The sequence below is a fragment of the Octodon degus genome, unplaced genomic scaffold (genome assembly GCF_000260255.1).
Source record: "Octodon degus isolate 3935 unplaced genomic scaffold, OctDeg1.0 scaffold00036, whole genome shotgun sequence".
NCBI lineage: Eukaryota > Metazoa > Chordata > Mammalia > Rodentia > Octodontidae > Octodon > Octodon degus.
The window spans coordinates 7170303-7192009 of record NW_004524612.1 but is presented as its reverse complement, the minus strand read 5'-3'; positions in this window follow the sequence as shown (position 1 = coordinate 7192009).

Genomic DNA, 21707 nt, shown 5'->3' with positions numbered 1-21707 from the left:
TAGCTTTCTAAGAGAAGGCAGAAGGAATTTGGGGGAAAACTAGAGATCAGGGAGAGTTTTACACTTCGACATGCTTGCTAGCACTTAGGGAAGTTGATCCAACTTCTCCAAGGCTTAGAGATATCTTTGCAAAGAGAACATAACCAGAGTTTTCCAAAACTGAGCTGCCACCCATGCCTGACACTTATTATGTATGATTAAGCATAAAAACCCTATGTGGGTCACAAAAACCCCATGTGGAAAATAGCATTTGTGTTAGGTACTTTCTTGTGGCTGGGACAAAATACCACAGTGGTATCTCCATTCATGAACACCTTTGTTTGAGAACAATTTGGTTCACACACAGAAGTGTTTGGAAAAATTTTTATTTTTGTTTGCAAACCCTACAGCAAGTGACAGATACAACCATAGCCATATTTCTTTCATAAATACAAATATGGCAGTCTTTTTCAGAATTATAGAACAAACTAAGTTTGCAAACTGAAGAGCCACTGTACCTGATACTCTCCAGTTAAAGGAGGAAAGTTTACTGTAGCTCACAGTTTCAGTGGTTTCAGTTCATAGTCATCTTCCTCCAAGACGTGGCAGCACGGCAGAGGAGAAACAGTGAATGGCAGGGAAAATGAGGGGCCGGAAGCAGGAAGCCTGCCTGCCTGCCTGCCTGCTTTCCTGCTTTCCTATCTTCCTCCCTCCCTCCCTCCCTCCCTTTCTTCCTTCCTTCTTCCTTCTTCCCTTCCTTCCTTCTTCCCTTCCTTCCTTCCTTCCTTCCTTCCTTCCTTCCTTCCTTCCTTCCTTCCTTCTTCCCTCCCTCTGTCTCTTTCTTCCTCCCTCCTTCCTTCCTTCCTTCCTTCCTTCCTTCCTTCCTTCCTTCCTTCCTTTCTTCCTGTCTCCTTTCATTCCTTCTTTTCCTGTACCTTCCATAAAGGTTACAAACCTAGTAGTTAGTGTTGCCCACACCAGGGTTACCCACACACAAAACTATGCTAACCCAATCAGTGGACTAATCTAGTTATCACACACCCATAATCTAGTATCACACACCCACGATCCAGCCACCTCAACAAAGTCCCACCCAGGAGCACATGAGAATTTGGGGGCATGTGTAGATATAAGCCATAGAGCACTATTGCTATTTTTATTGCCATTTTATAGAGGAGTTAAATGAGGATTTGAAAGACTAGACAGCAGCCCAAGGTTGCTTGTTATAGATAAAGGAGGAGACATCACATAAATATTGTCTCAGAGAGACACAGAAATACGTCCACATCTTCTTTATCCATTCCTCAGTTGATGGGCATTTGGGCTGTTTCCAGGATTTAGCTATGACAAGTGTGCTGCTATAAACATGGGTGCACATATATCGCTGTGGTATGATGCTGTCAGTTCCTCTGGAAAAATACGCGTAAGGGGTTGGACAAGACTTCTAATCCTCAATTCTTGAGGAATCTCCACACTGATTTTTGTAGTGGTTGTACCACTTTGCATTCCCACCAGCAGTGGAGAAGTGTCCCTTTTTTCCCACAGTACATCAGCATTTGTTACTGGTTGATCTCTTTTTTTTTTATTTTTCCTTTTCTTTTTGTTTTATGTATTTGGTATTTTGTTGTTGCAGGGGCTCACAACACAGCTCAGATTCATAGTGACCCTCTGGCTGTCAGCCTCCCCAGCACTGGGATTATAGGTATGCGCCACTATGCCTGGACTCTGGCCAGCTCAGCCTGTCCTGGAGGCAGGGCTGGCGCAGCATGTGGTGCCAGGGAATGCACTGTGGTTCCTGAGCTTGCCTAAGCAGGCACTTTAGCCTGCTGAGCTATCTCGCGGGTGCACTGGTTGATTTCTTGATGCTAGCCATTCTTTCAGGAGTGAGATGGAATCTCACTGTTATTTTAATTTGCCTTTCTTGAATAACCAATAGTGTTGAACATTTTCTCATATATTTATTTACCATTTGTATTCTTCATCTAAAAACTATATATTCATCTCAGATGCCCATTTTATACAATGAAATATTACCCAGCTATAAAGAAATGATAAGCTCAAGGCTTATATTAGCAAATGGATACAACTACAGACCATACTTATGTGAAATATATCAGACCTACTTGTGTAAACATCATATTGTCTTACTGCAAGAACCTGAAAGAGTAAATAAAATCCAAAAGGTACAATAAATATTGTGAAAGGGAAAGAAACTGCTGAAAAATATAGAACTGGGATGAGGGAAAAGAGAAGACAGAGAAAGAAGGGTTAAACACACACACACACACACACACACACACACACATGCACGTATGCACGCGAGCGTGCACTAGCTGAGATAATTGTACTATTAATTTCTATGGGTTTATCGAAGGGAGCAGTTAAAGCTTAACTTTTTGACCCATTTTACATGCTGATAATCTGGTAATCTGAAAAACTACTTTGAAAGCAATATACATTATAACAACCATTGTTCAATTCCTTGTCATCTTGTTTTCTGAAATTCTGTATGACTTCTAATGTATTATTATTATTATTGTTTATTCTCTTAAAAAAGAAATGTAGCCAATGAACCAACCATTGTATTTTCTGAGATACTAAAATCAACATATCTTGGCTGAAAGCCAGGAATAAATACATTGAATGTGATTCCTTTCTGAAAAGGGAAGGGGATTCATACAACAAAGCCACTAGCTAATCTTCTGCATGGAACTGCTTCTGTATGTTCACTAATAGTAGGACTATTATTACCCCAGCAAAAAGGTACAGAAAGTGATCTGTTTTACAGCCCAGAATTATAATCTGAGTGGGAAATTTGCCCATGACCTCACAGGTAGGAAAAGCTGATGAAAAGTTGCCAACTAAGTCTGCTGGCACCTAACTCAGGTGCTGGTCAACCTCTGTAGACTTGCCACAAGGCATCATGTTCATTGTTCTAAGGGCCAGACAGGCAGGGAGGACTTCCCAGCAGGGATGAGCCTGAGCAGAGCCTTGAGACTTGGCAGGTGTTGGTGCGGGCTGACAAGGAGTGCCAGCCCTTGGTCCCGCTAGACCCTCCCTCAGCAGGAAGGCTGGCTGTGGATGTCTGGCTAAAGGCAAAGCACTTCTGAAGACGCTGCTAGCAAAGAACTTAATTGCACCGGGCGATCCTTGTCATCCCTTCAATAGATAAAGAGCTGTCACAGAAGGCATTAATTGGAATGGCTTAAATAGCTGCTGTTTATTTACTGTCGCACAACAGGCAACTGTTGGAGCACCCAGTAGAGAAGCCTGGCTTGCACTGGCCTGCCACACCCCTTTTCCCTTGCCTCCTCATCCAACCCCACAAGCCCCTCCAATCTGCCCACCTCCTCCCTCCCCGCCTCTTTTGGGAGCGGGGCCGATCAGCATTTTTATTCTATGTTGTCTGATTTATCTGTTCCGCGAAGCTTTCATTTCAACTTGGAGAATGTTCAAAGTAAAGCTCACCCTGTTACAGACTTAATTGGACTATATTTCAGTCCCAGTGCATCTGTTCAGTGTGGCTTCCTTATCCTGGGTCCATAAACTTTTATTAAGTTATATATCAGTGAATATACATATATATTCCGCTAACATGTTCGCGACTCTCTCTCTCTCTCTCTCTCTCTCTCTCTCTCTCTCTCTCTCTCTCTCTCTCTCCCCCACCCTCCTTATTTATTTATTTATTTTCAGCATGGAGGAGGGCTGCCTATGGACCCAGAGGGAGGTGGGATCAGACATACTCTTTTCCTTATCTTTGTTCAAACAGGAAAGGACGGGGTCATATTAACCTCAATTTAGTGCAACGCATGGATGTCAGAGTCGGGATTCTGCTAATTTCCATTCAGCCTGTTGGGTGTGTTTGATATGCTAATTCGCAACAGCCTATTCCTCAGCCCCTCCAGGAAATTTGCCTTTCAATGGCTCAGCTCCCGGGGGGGAGGGGAGAGAGATAAGGGAGCAGAGTAATGCTGAAAAAGAGAAACAGACTTAAAGCCAAACTGGCAAAACATTTTCCTCAATCCTGTTCAGTAATTTGAAATATCATTTTTAAATAGATTCTGTGCCTCCCGAAGAGAAAGCATACCTTTTCCCTGGGGCCCTGGCTCCTGCAATTGATGATCTGGATTGAGAGCTCTGATTGGCTGACCTGCGACTGATATTAGAATGTTTCCAGTTTGCTGCAACAAAACTCCCCTCCCTTGAAAGTTGTCCTGGCTCTGCCCCAACGCTTGAGTTAAGACCTTGCTAAAGCAAGCGCCAGAGGATCAAGGAGGAAAGGGCTCCCGAAGGGAATTCTGGAAAACCGTTGAGTATTGGAAAGCAAGCAGAGGCCGGATTCTAGTGGAAACAACGCCCACTGAATCCACTCTTGCAAAGAGAGCTTCGTGCTTTCCAGGATGTGCAGCAAAGCTCACTGAGATTAATTCTGGGTTGGTGTCCACTGAATTTTAAAAGCTCATCAAAATTCCCAAGGCCAAGTGCAAGCCTTTCTCGCGGTGCTCCAACCTGCATACATCCATTTATCAGCAGGCTAATTGGACCTGCTGCTCAACTTCAGAGGCGAGGGAAGCATTTTCCTAATAGATACTGGGGTAGCTCTGGGCCTCCTCCTACCACATGGCTATTGTGCCCCCTCTCTGGTGTTATGTTTCAGACTTTTGTGGAGTACCTGGACTTTGACCCTTCTACCCTGGGTGTGTTGAGGATCTGTACAGGATATTCCCAGAACCAGAGAACAAACTGCCATTCTGTTCCAAAGGGTTCTACGCTCCACCCTCCATAACTTAGTGTGGAGGATGCTTACAGTGGGTAGTGGGAAGAAACTTGCTGCACCCCTGGGCCTGGCTGGGGTTCACTTCCAGCTCCACTGAGGCTTCAGACAAGCTATTTAACCACAGTAAGCCTGTGTGAAATGCTTATGACCTGCGTGACTCCATGAGATAGCTGGAGCTTCAGAGACAGTGTATGTGAAAATTTAGTTCAGAACCTGGCTAAGGATGCATTCATATCAATAATAATGTTTTATTAGTAGTGTATTATAGCAATATTATTATTACTGTGCCATTTTGTTATTACTTTTACCATGCTATAATTTTATCATTATTACTTTACACATGAAGAAACTGATTCAAGAGATTTCTTCACTTAATGACAACTTTTAAATTTTGTGTAATGAAAAACATAAACTGTAGATGTGCCCCAAACCCTGTGAGAGGTTATTAGAGATAGAAGATGAAGACAGAATTGCATCCAAGGAGGAGATCTGGGCCTCATAGGGGTGACGCAAAGGAAGTGAGGGCATGGATGCGGGCAGAAGAGCGCTTCCACCTGTAAGCAGCCACGCACAGCGCAGAGCTTCAGGCCGAGCGAGCACAGACCATCTCGGAGGGTGAGGAGCAGTGGCTGCCTGGCAAGATGGGCATCATCCAAACAGCTGGGCTGTTACAGCCGGGGTCGGATGAAGGAACAGGTGTTTATCGGACAGGAAAAAAGAGATGGTAATAAGAGTAGGAAAAAGGATGGATACAACAGTCTGTGCATAAAACTAGGAACTAGTTAGAGTTCAGTGTAACAGGAATTTTGGGGGTGTAGATATGAGAGGCTAAAGGGGGAAGTTGGAAACTTAGTGTATTGGTTCTCTATTCCTCTTTAGTGAATTGTCCTGAGATTTAGGTTAGAACAATAGATAACATCACACAGCTCTTGCAGAATAATCCATGCCCACTGTGGCCAGAACTCTGGTTCTTAGTCTCATCTCTTACAAGACTTCAATGACTGTATCAGTCAGGGGTCCAGGCATCTTCAGGACTGGCTAGGGGATGATCCACCTCTGAGCTCACTCTCATGGCTGTAGCAAGTTGCAGTTCCTCGTAGCCATTGGCCTAAGCCTTCCCTCAGCTCCTTGCCACGTAGGCTTCTGCATAAAGCAGATCACAGTACAGTCACTGGCTCCATAGGAGTAAGCAACTCAGGGGTAAGAGAGCATTAGGGTGCTATAAGATGAAAGGCTGTGTTCTTTTCCAGTTTCAGGCATAACCTTCATTCTTGCCCTCTTGGATCTGCTAAAAGACTGCTGCTAGGCCCAACTCACACCCAGGGAAGGAGATGTCAACAGAAGGTGAATACCAGAAGATGCAGACCGTGGGGGACACCTTGGAAGTCTTCCATTACACGTAGGGCCAGGGGAAGACTGTGGCAGCCATTGTGGGCTTAGCCAAGAAACTCATGCTTTACTTTATGGGGAATGAGAAGCTACTCAAAATGTTTGAATGGATGAGGAATAAAAAATGATCCCTAGGATTCGATTTCTATTTTAGGTTGGTATGCTCTGCTAGAGGCTGGAGGAAGGATACAATGGGAGAGATTAGAGTGGATGAGGCCAGTTGGGGACGCATGCAACTACTTTGATGGAAGCTAATGTGGCTTTGATCCAGGAAGGGGTGAGAAGAGGTGGAGAGGAACATTCTGGTTACAGGGCATGGATCAACTGAACCAAGCAAAAAGTCTGACACGGTAAGAAAGGGCAAGAGAAACAAGCCAATGCAACTCCAGGATGAGTTAGCTGGGTGTCTACCCACATCCAAGTAGAAGACAACCAGGGAACATTGATGGAGAAGAAGCTCTCGGGTAGAGTTAAGGAAGACGTATTGGGTTCTGAGCTAATCTAGAATTGTTTAAGTTTCCAAGAAGGAGTTAGAACTCAGACCAGCAAGCTGGTACTTTCTGCACCACTTCCAATTAGGGTAGACTCAGATAGGGGACACAGATAGATAGTGCGGACCAAATCTTGGTTCTGTCATTTTGATAATGCAGCCTGCAGTTTATTGCTGTCTTGTCAGTATTTCTTTAAAATGAAAATTACAAGCCAGGCATGGTGGTGTACACCTGTCATCCCAGCACTTGGAAGGCTGAAGCAGGAGCACAGACGTGAGGTGGAGGCCTGCCTGGGCTATGCCCTGAGGTCAAAGCCAGGCTAACTACATAACAAGACCCTGCCTTAAAAAAAAGAAATTCTTTTGGAATGTACCCAAAAAGATTAATATGAGGAGTAAATAAAATACCCTCTACTATATACTTAGCATAATCTCTGAGACTTGGTAAACATTGACTAGAGCATTTTTCAATATAGCTTGGGTGTCTGTATGTAAAGACAAAGGTTGGGAAGGGCTTAGTTGTTCTCAGAATTGATAAAAGTCTGTAAATAGTATGATTTCATAGACAAATATATGTCACTAAGGTCAGATTTGGTTGGTTGGGCCAAATATCTGGTATGCACAACTTAAAGTAGGAAGGATTGGTCTTTGGTCTCACTGGTTTTGAAATTTGCATCCAAAGCAGAAATATAATAGCAGAAGCATTTGGGGGAGGCATGCTGCCCGACTCATGGCATCGAGAAACAGTACACCCAAGAGGGAGGAATCAGCGACAGATAGAACCCCCAGGGTCAAGCCTCACGGCCCGCCCGGAGATACTCAAGAGTATGCTTTACTACTCTTCCTAGCACCTCTCAAGCTGATCCTTGCCTTCCTACTATCAAGATTAAGCACCAGAGCCATTTATGTAGTTCTGAAGTTTCCTATGGTGATACTGAAAGAAAGAAAACAGAACAAACTAATATAACAATACATTTTACATAACGTGGTATATGTGAAATGTTATTCAACTGTGAACTTAGTTGAAATTACTAACTTGTAGTTAGCAACTTGTTTCATACACTTCAACCCATGCTAAATTTCAGTATGTATTTTACATTTAGAACAAATCTCATTTAAGAGCAGCCAAATATCAAATGCTCAGTAGTGGCTGCCAAACTGGATGGCTTGGTCCCAGAATAAGCCAGAGGGACATCACATAGACTGAAGAGATCGATAGGGCTGGACATAGAAGACCCTGTGGAGGGTGGCAGCAAGATGAGTTTCATCTGAAGTATAATAGGAACTACAGAAACTCTGTGGAGCAGGCACTTCCTGAAGAGAAAAGGAGGGAATCCCCGGGCATCCAATGAGGGCATCCTGCTTCACCAGGGTGAACAACACTGACTCGATGAAGCCTTGAGCTCAAGCACTGACGGTGGTTGTAATTATCCCATTTTCCAGATAAGAAATGGAGGAAAAGATAGGGGCAGAGCAGGGACTGAACTGAGGCAGTTCCAGGCCCTGGTCTTGGTCACTACTCTCTGGCATCTTTAGTGAGAGTCAAGAGGCCCAAAGCATTGTATTTGTTAAAGGAAGAACTAAGAAGAACGGCTGATGGACTGAGAGTGGAGTTGGAGGCAATGGGAAAAATCAATGGAGACCTCAAAGGCTGCTGGGTAAGCCATCCTACAGATGGAGATATTCATTGTAGTTGACCTAGAGAAGGGACAAATTTGGGGAGGACGTTTGCAAAAGGCGGGAATGAAGAACTGACATGGTAGAAGCCTGTGGAGGTGTCCAAGACGTGGGCATGTGGGGACTCCAGGTGGCAGTTGGAGGTGATTGTGCATTGCAGGGGAAAGGGCTGAAGATATGAAGCTGGGAGCCACCAGGGTGTAGATGGTGTTTGGGAAACCCCAGAGCAGACAGTAAGTAGAACACAATTAGGACCCAGCCATAACTCTGAAGATGCCCCATAGAGAATGGGGAGCAGGGCTCCAGCAATGCCACAGCATGGAGACAGGGCCACTTCTTCCACGGCTGCTCACCTGTGCTCATGGGTCATCTGTCCTACCGGACACACTTCCCCACCCCCCGTGGCTCTGCCTGCCACCCCTGCCTAAAGTCGTCTCCTTGGGAGGTTCCCCATACTCGCCCAGTCTCTCTCATATAATCATTTCCTAGGGCTACTGTAGTAAATTTCCACAAAGTGTGTGGTTTGGATGACAGGAATTTAATCTCTTGCAATTCTAGCACCTGATTTCTGAAATCAAGCTGCTGGCAAAGCCAGGCCCCCTCTAAACTCGTGAGAAAGGAACTCTTCCTTTCCTTGTCCAGCCTCTGGTGACTCCAGGTGTCCCTTGCCTGTGGTAACACCAGTACAATATCTGATGTCAACCCCCCACACTCACATCTAGTCTCTGCGTGCATCTCTTAAAAAGACATTTGTCAATAGATTTAAGGCCTACTAGGATAATTCAGGATATTTTGAGGTCCTTAATCTAAGTAGATCTACACATGTAATCTGGTACAATGTTGGTGTTTGGTTAAAAACTCTAAATATTTATCAGTCATAGGTTGTGGAGGAGATTCCGGGCTGTGAACAGGCCCCTTCCCGCCCCTCTCGGGAGCAACACATGTCCTCAGAGCGGATGCAGCTCTATGCAGTTGCCTCCAATGTAACAAATGATGGAAACACAATTGTTTCTCTTCCAACAGGAACATACACTTTCAGCAAGGATAATATATCATGAAAGGGAGAGAATACTGGTTGGAAAGGGAGCAAATATTACTTTTTATGAATAAAGAACAGATGTTTTCCTATGGAGATGCTCATATGTGTACACACATGCCCACGTGTGTGCACACACTCTCTTTATGGTACGTAAGTAAACATGGTCAAGTGCACAACATATCCATGATATTTGGTATGATGTTGCCGTAGCACAGGTTCAGTGAGGGGCAAAAGTGTGTCAGAAAGTTCTAAAACTGTAGGGTGAAGTAGACGGAGCAAAGGATTATGGAAACACTCAACTGGAAAACTTTCTCAGAGGTGGGTATTGTGTCAAGTTTGACCTTCTATCTATTGCATATGCATCCCCATCATACACACACACACACACACACACACACACACACACACACACACCCCACACAACAGCTCCAGTACAGCCTGAGCACAGTATAGCTTATAGATGATCTGGAAGAATTAATGTCACACATTTGTCTTTCTCAAGCTTAAATGCTTCATTTAAAGGAGACCGGAGTGTCCTGAACAGCCCCAGGACAGAGCCAGGTCTAAGGCGGGCCTCGCCCTCCATTTAGCGTGGCCCTGCTGTCTCTGCCCCTAACCCTCAGGATGGGAGCATTTTGAATTATGGACTTTAATGGGCTTCTATTTTACAGCCTAAAGTTACAATGTCTAACAATTTGAAATATTACCACCGCAGCCATCGCTCCCTTCAGAACTCTACATATTTAAACAGAATTTCAGTTACCAGGAAAACTCAACTTTACAGAGAATGAGGGAGGGGCGGGGTAGGAAATCCACTGATTTAATGTTTTATCAAGAGGAAGGGAGTGTGGTGAGCGCTGGCTGCACATCAAAAGGCTCCATCGTGGTGAATTTAGCAAGGCAGAGAGCAGTGCAAATTGGAAGATTTAAAAGCCTCAAGTTTAAACATCGCTTTTGTTTTCCCAGGCCCTAGATATTAATAAGACTATTGTGCAAATTAGAAGTTTTCTCTTTTTAGGGGATTGGAGAATCAAACATTTGCATAAACCAATAGATTGCAATTCCCAAAGCCGACACTTCAGGTTCCTCTGCTTAGAGCCTGTTCCCTGAGTCCAGTGCATGACCGTAGCTCACCGGCCCCCTTGGCTGCCTGGTGCAGAGGCTGAGGCCCCAGCACCACCCCTCCTTTCCCTTCCCAGGTAATCTGCGTGGCCTGGCCCGTGCTCTGACCTCTCATCACAGCTTCCTGGAATGCAGGAGCTCATCAACTGTCCTCTTTGGCAACAGCCTCTGCATCCGCTAGTTCTTGCTCAGGAATTCCTTTCCTCTGCATGTTTCCTAAGCTAACTTTTTCATCTGACACTTCTCTGCTCAGGAATCTGCGGTGGCTCCCTGTTGCCTGCAAAACTCCCATGGTTGCCTGAAGCTCGCGTTCCTCAGCAGGGCTCTCAGGGCCTCCGCATTAGCTGGCGTGGGTGCTGCATCCTGTCTGATGTGACTTGCGGGCATCATGGGCCTTTCTAACTGCTGAGCAAATGACTTACTTTTGCACAACTGTTGTGTTCATCACTGTGCTGCACAAAATAATTAGAAATGTTGCAGTGTTTGCCTTGTTCATTTATTATTACTTCTATTAGAATTGCATTAGCCCCCTTCATTAAGTACTTATTCGAAGTCAACTTTCACATGAATTTCTGTCCTTTGATCCTCCCACACAGCCCCTCGTGGAAGTGACATTTTGTCTGGAAATATGGAAAAGATGATGCTGCTGGGAAGAAACATACATAGACTGACTGAGCTCCATCTCCATCCTTCACTGTAGATGGGTGGTTTCATAGTAATTACCTGTTTGATCTCTTTCTTTGCTAACCTTGATGATCATCTGTTTTAATCCTATTTTGCGGATAAAGAAAATAAGGCTCACTGAGACTAACAATTTGCTTAAGTGCAATGATGGTGGGTACCAAAATGGAAGCAAATCTGTATTTTTGTGACCTAAAAGTTGCTCTTTTCGGGCTCTCTGGCCTTGCGTTGCTGTAGAGTAGGAGGAATCTGTAGAATGAAAAGAAGCGCTCAGTTGCCTTAACTTTGCTTTCAAAAGGAGATTGCGCTTTAAAAACCTCTGACACTTTGTATGTTGGCTTTATTATAAATATCATTTGGCTGGACTGGAAATCCAGCCTCTATCCATTCCAGCTGCACAAGGTGCCATAAAGCCAGACGAGCAAGTTTGGGTCACTAAGAGCTGTAGGAATCGCTTTCAAATAGAAGCCGCCAGGTAGAGTTTACACCTGACACGGTGGCACATGAACCATGGCAACTGCACAATGCTCTCTGTGGACCTTGGAGGGTCAGCACATGCAAGCTCACTGAGGATGCATTTGACGTCTGTGTGTGTGTGTGTGTGTGTGTGTGTGTGTGTGTGTGTGCATGCTTTAAGTAAGCTGCTAGTCACAGTTTTGTTTTCCTCTTCTCTGGATCAGTCAGTCACAGCCACAAAGGAAGGCACAATATATGTGCAACACAACAGGAAGAACAAAAGCCTGCCTGTTCCACCACAGAGAACAAACCATCATGAGAATGCTCTGGGATGCTGGCGGGTGGTCTGTCTCTTGCCTCCCCTTCTGTACCCTGTGGGGAACCTCTGCTGTCTTGCCCTAGCCTCGTCACCTTCACTTTTTTCTTCTTGTCCTTCTGCAGATAGAGCCAGTCACAGACACTGGCAAAGACACTGTGATCTATGACAGTGATTTCCATAACATTTTTTTAAGAAAAAAGAAAAATATCCTTTCTTCCTGTATAAAATCTAATGCGGACTCTTGATGTATTAGAAGAGAAATGATACTTTGTTAAAGATATTTGCTTGTAAGTCAAATTTTTATAGTTTACTTAATATGAACTCAACTCAATGAAAATTTTTCAGTAAACACAAAAACTCAAAATCAGGATTATGGATAACAAGTTTAACCATGTGCATTTTAAGATTATTCAATCTATACATTTTTTTAGCTGCACAGAATTAAGAAAATCTTATTCCAAGGGGATAAGGATTAGTTTTCATTCAAGTCTGCATTAAAAATAAAGTAAAATTAAAACATGGTGTTGGTATGCAATTATTCTAATCACTGATTTAAGAATTTCAAATATTTGTAGTAGAGATTGTGAGAAGCTTTAATCTGAAAGTGCTCAGAAACACATGCGTCCAGCAGTCCAGCTTCACAGAGGACAGGCCTGCGTGGAGTGTCATGCTGTGCAAAAACACTTGAGTTGCTCGTGTGTGGGCATTCACGTGTATTTTTATTTTGAGTCAAATAGAAGAAAGTATGTAAAAATTATAAGAAATGAGAACCAAAGTTATGTGGAACTTTTAAGTTAATATTCTTCATTAAACCTGAAACTTCTGGACCATACAATAGGAAAACATATATTCTGAGATAGGTAGTGGCAAGGGAACTGAGTCAGGGCCCAGAGTCCCCAGATGAGGGTTGCTGTGACACTTTAAATCTCCACAGGTCATCGGAGTGGCACCAAAAGCTGCCACTGATCAAAAGGCACAAAACATGTGCCACCTGCCGCTTGCTTATCAGGCAGGGTGGTGCTTTTGCAGCTGGAAATATCCTGATTGTGCCACTGCGTCTCAAACCATCGTGGAGTCCCCTGTGCGTGGGCCAGCCTGTCGCAGTGCCTCATCACACCACACACATCGCTGTCACCTGGCCCAGCCCTTAACCTGTGTTGTGAGCCCCCCATTGGTGTCTGCTTCCTCTGGTGTCCTCTGAAGTTATCTTTTTTTTCTTTTTTCTTTTCTTTTCTTTCTTTTTTTTTGGGGGGGGGGCGGAACCAGGGATTGAACTCAGGCCCTTGCACTTGCCAGGGAAGCGCTTATTCCACTAAGCAATCTCCCCAGCCCCTAGGTTATCTTCATACTACTTATTCTTTTCTTTTTTCATTTATGTATTTGGTACAGGGTCTCACTACATAGCTCAGACTCCTAGTGATCCTCCTGAGGGCTGGGCTTACAGGCGTGTGCCACCACCCCTGGACTTGGTTGCTGGCTCTGCATGCCCCAATGATGCGGCTGGCATGGCATCCCCTCAACCCGGGATTGAGCTCTGGTTCCTGAGCTTGCCAAAGCAAGAGCTTAGTCTGCTGAGGTATTTTGCCAGCTCTCATATTACTTATTCTTGAGGCAACTTTAGTGTCATTTTCTCTAAAGTTTTCTTAACCCAATGTCCAGACAAAAGTCCTGTTGGTGTTGCTTTGTTCATTTCTGATTAGTATCAGTAAGCCCAGACGAGCCACCATTTATTAAGCACCTGTGAGATGCCGCTTTACTCAGTCTGTGCCTTTTCATGCTCCTGAATACCCCTGTACGACAGTGAGAGGAAATCATATGCTCAGAGTGAATCTAAGGCCTACATAGCTGTCACTCATCTGCATGTGGCAAGTTAAAACTTCACTGGAAAGACTGCTTGTCTCAGTCACTTTCGCATCCCTGGGACACCCACAGCTTAAAGGAGGAGAGGTCTATTCTGGCTCATGCTTATAGTCCAGGGTCTGGGAGAACAAAGCTGGGAGAGAGAAAGGAGGAGTCGAGGGGGGAGATGGATACTTCCAGCCTCTGCCCCTGGTGGTGCAGCTCTACACAGGCCCAACTTTCTAATAGTCAATCAACTATAGCACTCCCATGGCCAAGCCACCTTCTAAAGCCCCACCTCTGAGAGCATAAAGCCTCAGGGGGCGACCGAGGTCTAAGCCACAGCACTGCAGATTCCAAAATCTGGCACATTTTCCTCTGCTACATCATTTTCTTCCTCTGTGCTTCTATCTGTTAGCTTTTTCATACTTCCAGGATAGCTGCATCAAATTGTATAGCAAACACCTATTTTCACTTTGTTTGCCTTCATAGTAGAACTCTGCAAACTTCTTTTAAAGAATAGGTCTGTCAAAGCCAGTTCTCTGCATTCTGGCCAATAGGTATAGCTCAAAAAGTGGTTGAATTTAATCTAAAGGAACAGAACCATAAAGGTGCTCGCTGGTAATATTATCTCATTTATTCATCTACCTCCAGGCAAGAGCTGCCAACAACCTGTCCTGGACAGAAAATGTTCCTTCCTTTAATGATTATGGCTGTGCTTTAGTCTTAATATTGTTCTTGGGCCTAAAAAGCATTTCTCAAGGTGAGATATTACTCAGGGGGATGAAATGGGACTTGGTGACCCCAGTGCTTAGCAAGTTCTGCATATTCAACTAGCTGAATAGAAACATTAGCATGAACACATCAGAGACTAAAAAGCAAAGCAATCCTCTTCACATTGTTTATCCTAGTGTTTCCCAACCTTGTATGTACACTGTACAGTTTTTCCAGCTAAAACCTACCTGTAGCCCTTGAATCTGTCCAGGGTTCTGCAGAGTCTTCTCTGTAAAGATTAGATCTGGCCTGATCTGTTATGGATTGATATCCTGTCGTGCTCCGAAAAGCTTTACGGTGGCCAAGTTATACTTGAGCCTGGGTTTGTTTCTTTTCTGTGCTCAGCAAGGAACTGAGAGCCATTTATTTCCTTCCTTTATAAACAAGGGGCTGCCATTCCCAGGCCTTGTTTCATGGGCAGCAGGCTTGCGGGGTCGATTTACTTTCCATGCACACTGAGGCCACATGGACTCCAGTGATCTCAAGGGAAATTAAAGCCAGAAAGCAACCTGAATTTTAAACCAAGTCCATTTAGGAATGGAGGGCTAAATCCCCTGATTTCTACACTTCACTTAAACTCGGCCACAAGGGCGAGATTTTCCTGCCGACTGTTGTAAAGCACAATACAGAGCAGCAGGCCTTTCTTCACCAAGTTCATGTTCACTCATGTTCTCTTCACAGATTATTTTCTTTAAGCAGTTTCCCTTGAGATCAAGGGATGTTGGTCCACTCCCACAAGTCGTGGGCCTTTCTACAAAGTACCCCATCATATGTGTGACGGATAGGTCCAGGCTGTGATCCCTGTCAGAAGGCGAGAGAGAACATGGATTCCGAAACCTTGACATCTCTTTGGCTCCTCCACCCCGCAGGAAGCCCATCACAGGTCCTGAAGGTTCAGGCTTCAAGACGAATTCAGAAACTAACTGTTGTCATTATCAACTTCAATCACAGCGCAAACAACCATGGGCTCCCCTTGGGTCAGGGCCGAAGCTTCCTAGCTGATCTTTGGTCTCAACCCCTGCTCCCTACAGCCCATTTTCAACTTCTATAAACAGATAATCCTTTCAAAATTTAAGCCAGTCCATATCACTTTGTGCCCCTAAGCACCAAACTTTCCACACTTCTTACTCACAGGAAAACCTTGTGTCCTTGTGATGATCCCAGATGGATCTGGCCACTCACTGCATCCCTCCGACCCCCTTCTCTCAACTCTGGCCTTCTTACTGGCCTCTGTACATACTGTAGGAACATCCAGCTCAAGGCCTTCACGTGCGCTATGGCCTAGCCACCACCAGACAGATGTTTAATTCCCCTCTAAGGAGCAGGGTGCACAGCATACCTTGTCTTCGTCTTCGGGTCTTTCTCCAAATGTCATCTTGAATCTTACCCTAGTGGTGGCCATATTGCTCCCTATACTCCTGGCCTCCTCACCTGTTTTATTCCTATCTGCAATGTTTGTGTTCATGCCTACCTTGCAGGATATTTGTTTTTTCTCTGCGCTGTCTCCCACACTAGAATGTAAGTTTCATGAGGGTTGGGACATCGGTTGATTTTTGCCCTTCCTGAATTCCTAGCACGAATTCTTCTTTGCCTGTTAGAGCTGAACAAGAGCTATCTCATTGGTCAGGACTGTGGTATGAGTGGGCAATGTGTTGGTACAGTCTTGAGGCTGGGCACAGGCGGCCATAGGGCTTGGTGAGTTGCTACCATTTGAAGAAGCCTCAGACATTCCCTGCATCTGTCCTTTATGAGGCTGCACAATAAACTAAAGTGTGACATTTCTTTAGCTTATAGTTGAAATTATCTCAGCTCCGTGTGTTAATTCTGATTATGTAAGTCTGATCAGAATCTCTGGCTACCAGTTATAAATGCCTTTGATTTTGAGACTTGGGGAAATGAATTAATTATCGTGTAATACATGCAGATTAGGAGACGTTCTTGAAAACATGGAGTCCACCGTGGGGGAGGGGCAGCAAATGAGCGCAAAGCCTTGATCTCCTCCAACCCTTTTGTGCAAAATGAGGGCTTTGAGGCTCTGGGGGATGAAACAGCTTCCTCAAGGTCACACCGCGAGTGCGGAAGAACAAGGACTGGAACCCAGCCTTTGCTTCCCAGCCCCGGGTTGGAGTGATCAGAGACTGAGCTTGTTGCAGAGTAGAGGCATACACATACTGTATGTGCCATTTGCATAACATATTACACTACAGACGGACTCCCAGCTGAGCTTCTCAGCAGGAAAATAGCAATTATTTAATCAGCATTCTATTTATACTTTTATTGTGAAGGTTAGGTTAAGATTCACTGACTTGATTAAGGGCGCTGCCTACACATGAAAGTGTTTACTGAGCCGAGCTCCCTGGAGTGAGATTCAAACAAACTTGTGACATCCAAAGCACATTTTCATGTCCTGAAAGCTATGCCTGGCTTTACTGAGAGCCGGATTTGTTCCTTAAAACAAACAAAGAGTTATCCTTAAGGATAAACTGTAGACAGAATCGACCAAGACAGAGTCCTTCCTCCATGCTGTTAGGGCATTTCATCTTCAGTTTTAGTTTTTATACCTAATGAATATGAATACACCTAGACTTACAAAATGAAAAGCTTCTGTGCTTTTGCAAGCATTACCATATGCATTATGTTATTTGATCCTTAGAGTAATTGTAATGGGTTAAGACAGTTATCTCTGTTTTATACATCAAGAAGCTGAGAACAGGCAGGGGTTCAAAGACCTACCCAGGGTCTCCCAACTTATTAGTGAAGGAAATTACCAGTTAGGGATGGGGTGACATACTTCCTGGTGAAGCACACTGTGGCCTACTGGACACTGAACTTCACTGCCACAAAGGCATGGGGTAAGAGCAGCAGTGACCCTCCCTGCTCCCACTGGAGCACCAGTGGTGTGAGCCAAACCAGAAAATGAATTCTGATACTTTAGGACTGGAATGCAAAGGAAAGAGCCCCCCAAGATGAGCCTATCATGGATAGCTGAGTCAGAGGCACGCAGTCTGAGCTCTCCTCTGTGCTGCTGCCTCGTGTGCAGGACAGGCAAGGCTTGCTCGGGTCCTGGGCTCTGCAGGGCAGGGAGCTCAGTGGAAGAAGCCCCGTGTCTTACTGTCTGTGTGGCCTCAAGTCAGTCACTGCAGCTCTCAACCTCAGCTTCACAGGTGAAACAGAGGTGATCAAGTTATTTTAGGGCACTGTTAGGATGATGGAATAAGGCACCCAGCCTAGCTCTCCCTCTGATAAGCAGCTGGAGGCCCAAAGTAATCCCTGCTACTTCTGTGGGTTTGTCCATGGTCTTATGCAGGACTCCTCACTCCACAGCTCTGGGTTGGGGCGTAGAAGGAAAACAGAAACACTGAGTGCTTGCCAGAGATGAGATACTTCACGCTGACCACTAGAGACTTAAAAATCCCTGGTATGGATATCATTATTTTTAAAGGATTAAAAGAAAAAGGTCACTGCAAGATCAAAATATCAGCAAGTACCACTGGCATTCTCACCAGTGCAAGAAGCAAGCAGGAGAGAGGGACGGGGCCAGAAGGCCCTGTCCTCTTCCCCTACATCGCCAGCATGTCCCTTAGATGATGGAAAGCAGTTGCCTACTCTTGGCAGTGCCCGAGATGTCCCTTCCAGGCCATCTTCTATGTATTCCTGGCCTACATGGTGCAAGACCCCCAACTCTAAAGCCACAGAGCTCCCAGCTACTCGGCCTTCAGATAACAGTGCCCTAAACCTGGAGTCACAGCTGGCACAACCTGCCTCTCTGGCTTTCACTGTTCTTTCTCCTCCCCTGGGAACTGAAGTTCCCTTAAACAGACAGGCAATTACTCATGTGTTTCCTGCACTCAGCTGGGTTGGTACAACAGCGACTGATGTACAGTAGCAGGCGGCTTGATAATGGGATGTATTTAAGCTGATTGCCACAGGAGATAAGTGAGGTGTCTGAATGCATGCACTTTGCTTAAACTTCTGAAGGCAGAAGGGCTGGGGAAAATTTTATGTATTTATTTTTTTCAAGCAACTCTTTTGCGAGTGGCTGTACCTCCCCTGAGATTCTCATTTCAGATTAAGCTATCAGGTGTACAGTGCAATCGGGGCTTCGCTTCTGCTGAGCCTCTGTTTGATATTCAAGCCTTTCGCAAGAGCCTTCTCAAATGGCGGTACTCTCTCGCCTACCTGCCAGCTGCCTCTGCGTCCTTGAGGACAGCTCTATTACATCTTATTAACTCCTCCTCTTTCTCCTCTTTTTGTACCTGCCTCTTTTCTTTCCATTTTTTCCTCCAGCCTGATTATTCCTTGCTGCTCCCACTCGGCACTCCTCCCCACCCTCTACCCTGTTGTTTCCCTTCCCATCTTCCTTCTTCCTGGAGTCTCCGCCTCCGTCTCCTCCAGGTCCCCATCACCACCCCAGACCCACAGCTCCTGTCCTCCTTGCACCCAGGAAAAAGCCAGGCCTGGGGAGGCTGTCCAGGCTCAATCCTGACTTGCTAGCACAATCCTGCAGGTGGGGCATTAGCTCCTCGAGAGCTAAATCCGAGGGGGTAGGAGGGTAGAGAACAGAGGAGCGCTACAGGAGGATGCTGGGGCCTGGCGGGTTGAGGGTGGAGGAGAAGGAGGAAATTTAGAGAAGTCGACTGAATCAAAGGAGCTCAAAGACAAAAGGGACGTGTTGGCCGCTAGGCCTGACTTTGGAGCAATCAGGAGGGAAAATTCATTAGTCACAGATTGAGCTGCGCTCTAGCCAGCTTCCACTGTGTGGATACAAAGGCACCGAGGAGAAAGCAAAGCACCAATCAATCTCTTAAAGGGGCCACTGGCTGGCATCTAATATCTGGGTAAGTGGCAGTGGGAGGCAGGTGATGACCGCCTCTCTGTGGGTCCTTCAGGCTCTGAATAGTGAAAAGCATCTTTATAAACACATTACACCTCATGGGGAGCAGGAGAAATTCAATTAGGTTTGAATGAGAAAGGTAACTTGAATATCAATTAATTGTCTAATTGAAGATAATGGAGACCTGGGGGCACCCTGGCAGGTTGATTCCCACACCCAAATCCAGAGATTTTTCCCAGGGATTAAAGACGCAATTTAATTACACATTTCTATTAGATTAGAAGCTGATTGCGTTCAGAGCTCTGAGTTAATTACATAGTTAATTACACAGCCAATAACTTCCCCTGCCTAATAACCTGCTGGCTGCAGGCCGGGGCTACAGACAGATCCCGTGCCTGTACTGGGAGCTTGGGGATCCCAGAGTGGAGGGGCAGCCTTCAGCAAGGGACATGTGACTGCTAATAGGGAATTACTCTAATCGTCCCTTGTTCTTGGCAAAAGGTAAATTATTCTAATAACATTTGCAGCTGCATTCATTCTTTATCTAGGGCTAATTAAGAATGAAGGGCTTGCTGAGGCTTCTTGTGGTACCAACAAGGCTGTACCCCCAGGAAGGCAGTCTTGGTGTAGATGCCTCTTCTCCAGGGAGCCCTTTCTGCTCCGCCAGTTCCTTGATCTAGCTGGGACTGCACTTGGTACTGCCAAGGTGCTTTCTCCTCTCTTCTCTTTGACTGAAAATTTGGCTCTGACATGAGTCTCAGTCTTCCTATTTTGTTATATGAGGGGGAAAATGACCTGTTGTGGGGAGGAGGGATGAGCTGATGATTTGCACGGAGACAGAGAGCATGCGGAAGTACTCAGCTCACGTGTCATCTGGGTTTGACTGCAAGCCCCGCACTGGAGCACTACAGAGCCTTCTAATTCACAGGGCTCCGCTGTAGGTTTTGCCTTAGTCCTTGTACAATCAGTGTTTACTAGGAAAACAGATATAGTACAAGAATCACATATATATGAGAGTTTACAAGATTGGCTTACTGTGGCTGCCCGCTGCCTCAGATGTGGAAGAGGGCAGAGTCCGTCTACACACTGCAGACCAAAGGATCCTGTCAGAGGTGTGGAGCTCACTGCCTTGCCCCAGGGAAGTTTGTCTCAGCAGGCTGATGGGCCTGCAATGGAAGGTTAAGGGTCTACTCCAGAAGGCTGACAGATCTGTGCCTGGAACCTAAGCAGTCTGCCCTGGAAGCCACAAGGTGAAGACGAAGACCAAAGACCTGAGTGCCTCTGAAGAATCAGAAGCAGATGCCTACCCTCCGAGTGATAAGCTGCCCTAGGGCGGATCTCCCACATCCTAGAATGCGGTGTTGCTGAGCCCATTTAGGTGAGCTTCTCTTTCTCCAGTTGACACAGCCAATTAGCCATCACAGTCCCTTTGGCCTGCAATGGCAGCGAAGCACAGACTGAGTGGCTTACAAACCCTAGAAATGTAGGTGTTGCAGCTTGGGAGGTCAGAAGTCTAAGATAAAGGTACAAAAAAAACTTGCTGTGGGAATCACTCATGTGCTGATACACAAAAGGCCTCTTTTGTATGTGGAAGAGATAAGGGAGCTTTCTGGGCTATGTTTTCTGATATAAGAGGCACTAATCCTGTTTGTAGGGACACCTCCCTCATAATCTAATCATCTCTCAAAGTCTCCACCTTCTAACAACAGGTTGGTGTTTACTTTACCAACGGAACTTGGATGGGACACAACATTTAGTTATAGCAGTTTCAATCCAAGGTTGAATAAGATCTGAGCTTTGGATACAGACTAAACTGAGATTCAACACGTCTTGCAGGTGGGCTAACGAAACAATGACAAAGATGGAATCTCAATTGATCCTCCCAGGACTCATTGCTTGGATAGATATTATGTGGTTGTAAAGAGCCCCTTCAAGTGAGGCTTATCTGTCTACCTGTTGAGCTACATTCATCCCCATAAGTCACACATGACAGCATCGCTAGTGAAAATGGGAATGTCAGGTGTTTGAAACTTCCTTGGCCACCACCTGCTAGGGGGTACATTCCACAAAGAAATCAGTGATCAGGGTGACAGCAGAAAAAGAAAAAAAAAAGCCAACTTTGTGCTTACCAGGGAAGGTTTCCTGAAGGCAACAGGATATCAGCAGATGCCAGTGATGCAGGCCTGGACAACCTGGGTAAAATGATAAACATGAGTGATGATCAAATAAGCAAACCAAGCCCCAGATATAGTTTTCAAACCCCTCCTTCCCTTCCACCACTTGCAGTCACCATCAGTATTTTTAGGGCTTACACACATCTCTGCTAGCACC